This window comes from Ranitomeya imitator, chromosome 2 (genome assembly GCF_032444005.1).
Source record: "Ranitomeya imitator isolate aRanImi1 chromosome 2, aRanImi1.pri, whole genome shotgun sequence".
In the NCBI taxonomy this organism is placed as follows: domain Eukaryota; kingdom Metazoa; phylum Chordata; class Amphibia; order Anura; family Dendrobatidae; genus Ranitomeya; species Ranitomeya imitator.
Window position 1 is genome coordinate 292,603,288 of NC_091283.1, and position 11,319 is coordinate 292,614,606.

Here is an 11,319-nt window from a genome sequence, read left to right on the forward strand (position 1 = left end):
TTTTTCAGGCTAGCTGGAAGCTCTGGGAAAGCAGATTTGCCCCTCCACACCGTGAGTCGTTGTGGAGTTTATTTTTGTAAACTCTGCGTGGATTTTGTAGTTTTTAATACTGACCGCACAGTATCCTTTGCTTTCTGTCTATCTAGTTTAGTTTTGGCCTCCCTTTGCTGAAATCTAATTTCATTTCTGTGTTCGTCATTTCCCTCTCCTTTCACAGTCAATATTTGTGGGGGGCTGTCTTTAATTTTGGGGGTTTCTCTGAGGCAAGATAGCTTTCTATTTCCTTCTTTAGGGGTAGTTATATCTGAGGCTGTGACGAGGTGTCTAGGGAGTGTCGAGAACATCCCACGGCTATTTCTAGTTGTGTTGTTAGGATTAGGGACTGCGGTCAGTAGAGATACCACCTTCTCGGAGCTTGTTCCATGTTGCGCTTTAGCCACCAGGTCATTTCAGTGTGGCCTCGTATAATCTTGTGCGTATTAAACAAGGTGATGAATGGAAAACAGCATTTAATACGCCTGAAGGCCATTTTGAATATCTTGTAATGCCATTCGGGCTCTCTAATGCTCCATCGGTATTTCAGTCCTTTATGCATGATATCTTCCGGAATTATCTGGATAAATTTATGATTGTGTATTTGGATGATATTTTGGTTTTCTCCGATGATTGGGAGTCTCATGTGAAGCAGGCTAGGATGGTGTTTCAGGTCCTTCGTACTAATGCGTTGTTTGTGAAGGGGTCTAAGTGCCTCTTTGGAGTTCAGAGGGTTTCTTTTTTGGGTTTCATTTTTTCTCCCTCGGCTATTGAAATGGACCCTGTTAAAGTCCAGGCCATTCATGATTGGACTCAACCTACATCTGTAAAGAGCCTTCAGAAATTTTTGGGCTTTGCCAATTTTTATCGTCGCTTTATTGCTAATTTTTCTAGTGTGGTGAAGCCTCTGACCGATTTGACGAGAAAGGGCGCTGATGTGGTGAATTGGTCCTCTGCGGCTGTTGAGGCCTTTCAGGAGCTTAAACGTCGTTTTACTTCTGCCCCTGTGTTGCGTCAGCCAGATGTTTCTCTCCCTTTTCAGGTTGAGGTTGATGCTTCTGAGATTGGGGCAGGGGCCGTTTTGTCTCAGAGAAATTCTGATGGCTCTTTGATGAAACCTTGTGCCTTCTTCTCCAGAAAATTTTCGTCTTCTGAGCGTAATTATGATGTCGGCAATCGGGAGTTGTTGGCTATGAAGTGGGCATTTGAGGAATGGCGACATTGGCTTGAGGGAGCCAAGCATCGCATGGTGGTCTTGACTGATCACAAGAATCTGATTTACCTCGAGTCTGCTAAGCGGTTGAATCCTAGACAGGCTCGGTGGTCTTTGTTTTTCTCACGTTTTGATTTTGTGGTCTCGTATATTCCTGGATCTAAGAATGTGAAGGCTGATGCCCTTTCTAGGAGTTTTTTGCCTGATTCTCCGGGAGTTCTTGAGCCGGCTGGGATCCTCAAGGAGGGGGTGATTCTTTATGCCATCTCCCCTGATTTACGGAGGGTACTTCAGGAGTTTCAGGCTGATAAACCTGACCGCTGTCCTGTGGGGAAATTGTTTGTTCCTGATAGATGGACAAGTAGGGTAATTTCTGAGGTTCATTGTTCGGTGTTGGCTGGTCACCCTGGGATTTTCGGTACCAGAGATTTGGTGGCTAGGTCCTTTTGGTGGCCTTCCTTGTCGCGGGATGTGCGTTCGTTTGTGCAGTCCTGTGGGACCTGTGCTCGGGCTAAGCCTTGCTGTTCCCGTGCCAGCGGGTTGCTTTTGCCTTTGCCTATTCCTGAGAGGCCCTGGACGCATATTTCCATGGATTTTATTTCTGATCTTCCTGTTTCTCAGAAGATGTCTGTCATCTGGGTGGTTTGTGACCGGTTTTCTAAGATGGTCCATTTGGTGTCGTTGCCTAAGTTGCCTTCCTCTTCTGATTTGGTTCCATTATTTTTTCAGCATGTGGTTCGTTTGCATGGTATTCCGTAGAATATTGTGTCTGACAGAGGTTCCCAGTTTGTTTCTAGGTTTTGGCGGTCCTTTTGTGCTAGAATGGGCATTGATTTGTCTTTTTCTTTTGCATTCTATCCTCAGACAAATGGCCAAACGGAGCGAACCAATCAGACCTTGGAAACCTATTTGAGATGCTTCGTGTCGGCTGATCAGGATGAGTCAATATTTGTGGGGGGCTGTATTTCCTTTTGGGGGTTTCTCTGAGGCAAGATAGCTTTCTATTTCCTTCTTTAGGGGTAGTTATATCTGAGGCTGTGACGAGGTGTCTAGGGAGTGTCAGGAACATCCCACGGCTATTTCCAGTTGTGTTGTTAGGATTAGGGACTGCAGTCAGTAGAGATACCACCTCCTCAGAGCTCGTTCCATGTTGCGTTTTAGCCACCAGGTCATTTCAGTGTGGCCTCTTAACCACCAGGTCATAACAGGCACGCAGCAGTGGAACGGAGACAGGTGAATATCGCAAGTGCCGGGGGCCTGAGCCTGCAGCTACACCGGCACCTGGCTCAAAGCATCGAGAGGTGAGTATGTCATATTTTTTTTTAATCACAGCAGCAGTAGCAGCATACAGGGCATATTATTCTGTGGAGCATCTTATGGGGCCATCAACCTTTGTGCAGCATTATATGGGGAATAATATTCTATGGAGCGTCTTATGGGGCCATCAACATTTATGGAACAGCATATGGGGCATATTATTCTATTGAGCTTCTTATGGGGCCATCAACCTTTGTGCAGCATTATATGGGGCATAATATTCTATGGAGCATCTTATGGGGCCATCGTTAACCTTGTGTGCAGCATTATATGGGGCATATTTTAATATGGAGCATCTTATGGGGCCCATCATGAACTTTATGGAGCATTATATGGGGCTCCTGATTCAATATGGATATTCAAAAACACTTAACCTACTGATGTCTCAATTAATTTTACTTTTATTGGTACCTAATTTTATTTTTGAAATTTACCAGTAGCTGCTGCATTTGCCACCCTATGCTTATACTCAAGTCAATAAGTTTTTCCAGTTTTTTGTGGCAAAATTAGGGGTCTCAGCTTATACTCGGGTCGGCTTACACTCGAATATATACGGTAATTATAAATTAGTGGCAGATAGGTGGATAATTAAATTCATTATGCAATGTGATAGGTCTGGGCTGATACCAGCACCCAAAATGCCTCCTTGGGATCTAAACCTGATCTTGGAGGCGGTAATAAGCTCTCCGTTTGAGCCCTTAGACAAATTACCATTCAAGATACTCACCTTAACAACGGTAATATTGGTGGCCTTAAGATCATCCCACAGAATCAGTGACTTACAGGCTCTATAAATTAACCACTTGTTTACACAGATCACGGAAGATAGTCACCGTATCCTTTGGATTATAAGACACTCCGGATTATAAGACACACCCCAAATTTTGAGGAGAAAAATATAATAATTTTTTTAAATAAAATGATGGTGCTTCTTGTAATCCATGTGTCTTATTGCTTACTGGGGGTGGTGGTGTAACGGGGTCTAGCAAGCTGGGGTACCTCTTTCAGTACCACCCCGTGTTTCAGGAGGTCCACTCTGCTTTTGCTGGAGATTCTGAATGAAGGAAGCTGGCTGGAATTCCTTGGTTACGTGAGAGCATATAAAAGCTGACTGCTTCTTCACTTATTTAAAGTCTAAGAACACACTTTATTTTCAGCACACAGAATATATAACACAGATACACAGGACAGGCCAATAGGAAAACAGCTGGCCAGACATACATTACAATAGCCGCAGGGGGCCGGAGCCTGCCGCTATTTACTGTGGGAATTACAAAGGTGGGGGGAGGTCAGAAAGAGAATATGTTGTCCAGGGGCGCAGCCTGTGGACTGATGCATTTCACATGGAAACTATTATACATACATATACTGCATAACATTCTTGGTGCTGGGGGGTTCTGTAACATGGCTCCCCTTTTCAGCGACGCGATCGGCATACACAGTCTGATCCTTAACGGATCGGTTTGGGGATGACCGAAGTTTATGGGGTTGGTACAAGTTCCGTTTGTCGACTTAGTCCATCGGCATTACCGTTTTGTTTGCAGCGTCTGTAGTGGATGGTGAAGTCCAGAGGTTGTAGGGCTAAACTCCACCGCAGTAATCTGGCGTTGTCTCCGGAGACCCGATTAAGCCAGACTAGGGGATTAAGGTCCGTTAGGAGGGAAAACTGTCATCCATACAAATATGGTTGTAACTTTTTGAGTGCCCATACTATTGCCAGGCACTCCTTCCCGGGCAGTAGTTTCTGACTCAGGTAAGCTACCGGGTGTTCTTGGCCGTCCGGCCCGACTTGGCTCAGTACTGCCCCCAATCCAAACATAGAAGCATCTGTGTGGACCAGGAAACGTTTAGTTGGATCGGGTGCGGCCAATACAGGGGTATTGGTGAGGGCGTCCTGTAGCTGGTGGAAGGCTTCCTCACACTCTGGAGTCCAGGTTACCTGGCGTGGTTGGTTCTTACGGGTCAGATCAGTGAGGGGCTTGGCTTTGCTGCTGTAATTGGGAACGAATTTCCTGTAATACCGCGCTGTCCCTAGAAACGCCATGACCTGGGTTTTAGTGCGTGGGGTGGGCCATTTGGCTATGGCCTCAATCTTGGCTGGTTCTGGTCTCTGTTTCCCACTTCCCACCCAATGCCCTAAATACTGAACCTCTTCTTTGCCCACGTGACAGTTGTTTGGGTTCAGGGTGATTCCAGCCTTGTGGATCCTCTCTAATATTGTCTCTAGATGATATAGATGCGCTTCCCATGTCGCGCTGTAGATGGCTATGTCATCCAGGTAGGCACACGCATAGTCCTGGAGACCATCCAGAAGCCGGTCAGCCAGCCTCTGGAAGGTCGCCGGGGCAGTCTTCATCCCGAATGGCATAACTCGAAACTGGAATAAGCCAAACGGGGTGACAAATGCCGACTTGGGAATAGCATCAGGGCTAAGGGGAATCTGCCAGTAGCCTTTGCATAGATCGATGGTGGTCAAATACTTTGCCCCTGCCAGCCGGTCTAACAAATCATCCACACGCGGCATGGGATACGCATCCGTCACTGTTTTCTCATTGAGCTTACGATAGTCTACACAAAACCGTGTAGTCCCATCCTTCTTGGGCACTAACACTACGGGGGATACCCAGGGACTATCTGACTATTCAATGACCCCTAAACGCAACATCTCTTGTATCTCTTGTCGCATCCCTTCTCGTACAGACTCAGGGATGCGGAAGGGGGGTTGTTGCAGGGGGGTCTGATCCTGGGTCTCAACCTTGTGTTGTGCCAGGTGAGTGTACCCGGGTTTCCCCGAAAACATCCTCTGTCGCTGCCTCAACAACTCCTCCGCCTGCTATCTCTCCCAGGGATCTAAGTCTTCACCCCAGTGTACCTGGTCCCATGTTTTAGGCTGAGTCCTCTCCCCTAAGACATCAGGCAAGGGAAGTCCGGCTAAATCCTCTGCTTCAGGTGCATAGATGGCCACTACCTCTTCAGAGCGCTCCCGATAGGGCTTCAGCATATTCACGTGGAACATGCGGATAACCCTGGGGTCGTCACAATCGGCGACATTATAGGTGGTGTCAGCTATTTTCCCCAATACCTGGCAGGGCCCCTGCCATGCAGCTTGGAACTTGTTCTGCCTAGAGGGCTCTAACACCAGGACCTTCTGCCCTATTTCCAAGGTGCGATCTCTGACCCTCCGATCGTACCATACGCGCTGGCGCCGCTGGGCCACCTGCATGTTCCCACGTACAGCCTGGGTCAGCTCCTGTAGGCGGTCCCGGAATTCCAGCACATAGAGTACAATAGGTGCCCCTTCTCTGATGCCCTCCCCTTCCCAGTGTTCTAGCACTAAGTCTAGGGGTCTCCTTACCCGTCTCCCGTATACCAGTTCGAATGGGGAGAACCCCGTGGATTCTTGGGGCACCCCTCGATAGGCAAACAGGAGGTGAGGCAAGAATTTCTCCCAGTCCCTGTAGGTCCTGGTAAAAGTCCCAATGAGTTGTTTTAACGTCCCGTTAAAGCGTTCACACAACCCATTGGTTTGCGGGTGGTACGGGGCGCTTCTAATGGACTTTATGCCGCACAGCTTCCACAGTTGGTTGGTCATCTCTGCTGTAAACTGGGTACCCTGGTCTGAGATAATCTCCCGGGGAAATCCAACCCGTGAGAAAACCTGGAGCAAGGCAGCCGCCACCGTCTCTGCCAGTATGTTAGGTAACGCAACCGCCTCTGGATACCGTGTGGCATAATCTACCACTGTCAATATATACCTTTTCCCTGATGGACTGGGTTTGGCTAACAGCCCTATCAGATCGACCCCTACTCGGCTAAATGGTTCCTCCACAATGGGGAGGGGGCGTAATTTGGCCTTGCATCGATCTCCCCTCTTGCCAATGCGCTGGCAACTGTCACAGGTCTGGCAGTATTGACGAACATCATAGGTTACCCCCGGCCAAAAGAAGTTTTGTGTCAGACGATGCCTGGTGCGACTGACGCCGAAGTTCCCGGCCAAGGGTATGTCATGAGAGATTTGCAGTAACTCCTGCCTATACTTCTTGGGAACTACCAGCTGTCGTTTTATAGTGGGGCTCGTCCCTGTGTGGTGCTGCTCTGTGATCCGGTAGAGGAGTCCCTGCTTCCATATAAACTGTTCCCCATCCAGTACCCCTCTCCCCTGCTGTGCCTTCCCACGATATCCCTCCAATGAAGGATCCTCAAGTAACTCCCTCTTAAATTCATCTGGGGTGGCCCAAGAAATGTGTCTGGCTATGGGAATACATGTAGGGCTGGGATGTCTTACCTGGGCCTCCTCTGAGTTTGATTCTGCCTCCGCAGCTCGAGCTTGTCTCCGGGTGGTCACAGGATATGTCTCAGCCAGAGGGGCAACCGAGAAGGCAGATAACATGGGCCCCAAGTCATTTCCCAGCAAAACGTCTGCAGGCAAATCCTCCATCAAGCCGACCTCAACAAGGTCATCCCCAACTTCCCAGTTCAGGTGAATCCTGGCAGTGGGCAGTCGATGTATGGCTCTGCCTGCTACACGGACTGCCACTGTCCGGTCCGTCTTCTCTTGGTCCCGGACGAGATGAGGCTTCACAAGGGTCAAAGTTGCTCTGGAATCTCTTAGTCCCTGCATGCGTTTCCCATTAACCCACTCGACCTGTCGATGCTGTTGTCGATTATCTGCCCAGGCTGCCTGCATGGGGTCTACTTCATGCAGCACTTCCTCCATGTCTTCCACCCCTTGGTTAGTTGTAACCCCCAATGCCGGGTCAGCTTCGCCTTGGTAGCAGTGTACAGCGGCCCGGCGGAAGGTAGCTGTTCCCGCCTTTGGCCACTGGGTATGCTGAGTCCGGTTGGGACATTGTCTTTGCAGGTGGCCCAGCTGACGGCAGGTGTGGCATCGCGCCCCAGGGGAACTGTGGTAGGCCGGGTTTCTAGCTGGTCCCCCTACAATCTTCGGTGGTTTGGAGCCCTCCAGGTCCATGGGCGGACCCCTAGTGACCATCTTTGATCCTGACAACTGAGGCCTCCTGGCATCATGATGTTCATCAGCCAGACGAGCGGCTTCCTCAAGAGTCATTGGCCGCCTGTCCCGAAGCCATTCTTGTGTCTCAGGGTTTAGTCCATTAAAGAATCATTCTAACAAGAAGAGCTGGAGGACGTCCTCCTTAGTGGTTGCTTTGCTCCCTTGTACCCACTGTAGCAGTGACCGCCGTAATTTACAGGCCCATTCAGCGTGGGTATCGGTTACTCATTTTATAAGTCCGCGGAACTTTTGGCGGTATGCCTCTGGTGTCAGCGCATACCGGGCCAAGATCACTTCTTTGATCCACTCATAGTCCATACAGTCCTCATCAGGTACCCTGTGATAGGCGTCCGCTGCCCGGCCTGTCAGCTTGCTGGCCAAAATCTGAACCCGTTCCTCCAGCTTCACTTGATGAAGGGCACACTGCCGCTCAAAGTCCTGCAGAAAGTCATCAATGTCTTCCTCTGCCTCCCCCAACTGTCGGAAGGCATTATACTGGATCTTTTTGTGGCTTACTGTTGAAAGTACCTGGTCGGAGGCCAGAGCTCCCCTTGCTCGCTGACTCTCCTCTCTCCACTCTGCCATCTCCATCTTGGCCAGTTCCACTTTGGTCCGTTCTGCCATCTCCATCTTGGCCAGCTCTATCCTGGTCCGCTCGGCCATCTTTTCCTTCAGATCAGTACGCACATCAGCCATCACCTCTCGTATGATCTCTACTGCAGGGTTTGGGCCATAGAACGCCAGTCTGTTCTTTACCTCCCTCTGGAATTCAGTGTCCTCCACGTTCACATTGGGGGGCGCTGCACTGTCGTGTTCCAGCAAACACTAGGCTGAGTGGGCACCATCTACATATATAAGAAACCTGAAGGGATCACCACATGCATACCAAACATCAATTGAAACCAGCAGAGCAAAGTGTATGCATACAAATTTGGATCACCACAACAATATAGAAAATATACAAAATTATCTTTATTTATGGAACACAACACAAAAACATAAAAACATTTAAAAACCCCCAATAAAACCTGGGGTAACGGGTCCATACAGATAACAGGTGAATACCATAGCAGAATGTACAACACTGCACAGCAAATACGCATAAGAATGCATTATAATAAGAAAGGACACAAACCCATTGTCCATTAAGATACAGGGAAGTCTCGGGGATTGGTGGTCTCTATGAGAAGTGTTGTATTTATCTTGACTTCTATTTACAGCCCATCGTCCTTAATCTGAATTCATACATACGGGACTCATCGTTCCTGATCCAACAACTGGACCCTCTGTTACTGCCGGATGACATCATTCTTGCCAAAATGGACGTGGAAGCCTTATATACCAACATCCAGCACGACTTAGGTATTTCAGCCATTGGGTATTTTTTGGATAAGTCTTCAAAAGGAAATAGGGGGCATGACTCGTTCATTCTGGATCTCCTCAGATTGGTCCTGGAAAAGAGTTATTTAATCTTTGACAGGGTGTTCTATAAACAAGTTACGGGAACAGCTATGGAGGCTAGGTGCGCGCCCTCTTACGCGAACCTCTTTATGGGGTGGTGGGAGGAGACTCAAGTTTCAAAGAATCGGTATTTCCATGAGAACGTGCTTAAGTGGTACCGATTCATTGACGATATTATTGTTTTGTGGACAGGCATGGCAGAAGCGTTAGAGGACTTCGTGTTGTGAATTCTGTGGCTGAATTCACTCCTGTGGTCACAAGTGGTACTGCAGCTTCTGAGCTTCCTCCCTCAGGTGTTCTGGTTAGCTCGTTAACTGCTTCATTACTTAACTCCGCCTGATGCTGCTATCCTTGCTCCTTGTCAATGTTTCAGTGTTGGATCTGAGCTTCTCCTGATTGTTCCTGTGACCTGCTGCTCTGTATAGCTAAGTGCCTTTTGCTTTTTTGTTGCTTTTTTTTCTGTCCAGCTTGTCTTTTACATAGTAACATAGTAACATAGTTAGTAAGGCCGAAAAAAGACATTTGTCCATCCAGTTCAGCCTATATTCCATCATAATAAATACCCAGATCTACGTCCTTCTACAGAACCTAATAATTGTATGATACAATATTGTTCTGCTCCAGGAAGACATCCAGGCCTCTCTTGAACCCCTCGACTGAGTTCGCCATCACCACCTCCTCAGGCAAGCAATTCCAGATTCTCACTGCCCTAACAGTAAAGAATCCTCTTCTGTGTTGGTGGAAAAACCTTCTCTCCTCCAGACGCAAAGAATGCCCCCTTGTGCCCGTCACCTTCCTTGGTATAAACAGATCCTCAGCGAGATATTTGTATTGTCCCCTTATATACTTATACATGGTTATTAGATCGCCCCTCAGTCGTCTTTTTTCTAGACTAAATAATCCTAATTTCGCTAATCTATCTGGGTATTGTAGTTCTCCCATCCCCTTTATTAATTTTGTTGCCCTCCTTTGTACTCTCTCTAGTTCCATTATATCCTTCCTGAGCACCGGTGCCCAAAACTGGACACAGTACTCCATGTGCGGTCTAACTAGGGATTTGTACAGAGGCAGTATAATGCTCTCATCATGTGTATCCAGACCTCTTTTAATGCACCCCATGATCCTGTTTGCCTTGGCAGCTGCTGCCTGGCACTGGCTGCTCCAGGTAAGTTTATCATTAACTAGGATCCCCAAGTCCTTCTCCCTGTCAGATTTACCCAGTGGTTTCCCGTTCAGTGTGTAATGGTGATATTGATTCCCTCTTCCCATGTGTATAACCTTACATTTATCATTGTTAAACCTCATCTGCCACCTTTCAGCCCAAGTTTCCAACTTATCCAGATCCATCTGTAGCAGAATACTATCTTCTCTTGTATTAACTGCTTTACATAGTTTTGTATCATCTGCAAATATCGATATTTTACTGTGTAAACCTTCTACCAGATCATTAATGAATATGTTGAAGAGAACAGGTCCCAATACTGACCCCTGCGGTACCCCACTGGTCACAGCGACCCAGTTAGAGACTATACCATTTATAACCACCCTCTGCTTTCTATCACTAAGCCAGTTACTAACCCATTTACACACATTTTCCCCCAGACCAAGCATTCTCATTTTGTGTACCAACCTCTTGTGCGGCACGGTATCAAACGCTTTGGAAAAATCGAGATATACCACGTCCAATGACTCACCGTGGTCCAGCCTATAGCTTACCTCTTCATAAAAACTGATTAGATTGGTTTGACAGGAGCGATTTCTCATAAACCCATGCTGATATGGAGTTAAACAGTTATTCTCATTGAGATAATCCAGAATAACATCCCTCAGAAACCCTTCAAATATTTTACCAACAATAGAGGTTAGACTTACTGGCCTATAATTTCCAGGTTCACTTTTAGAGCCCTTTTTGAATATTGGCACCACATTTGCTATGCGCCAGTCCTGCGGAACAGACCCTGTCGCTATAGAGTCACTAAAAATAAGAAATAATGGTTTATCTATTACATTACTTAGTTCTCTTAGTACTCGTGGGTGTATGCCATCCGGACCCGGAGATTTATCTATTTTAATCTTATTTAGCCGGTTTCGCACCTCTTCTTGGGTTAGATTGGTGACCCTTAATATAGGGTTTTCATTGTTTCTTGGGATTTCACCTAGCATTTCATTTTCCACCGTGAATACCGTGGAGAAGAAGGTGTTTAATATGTTAGCTTTTTCCTCGTCATCTACAACCATTCTTTCCTCACTATTTTTTAAGGGGCCTACATTTTCAGTTTTT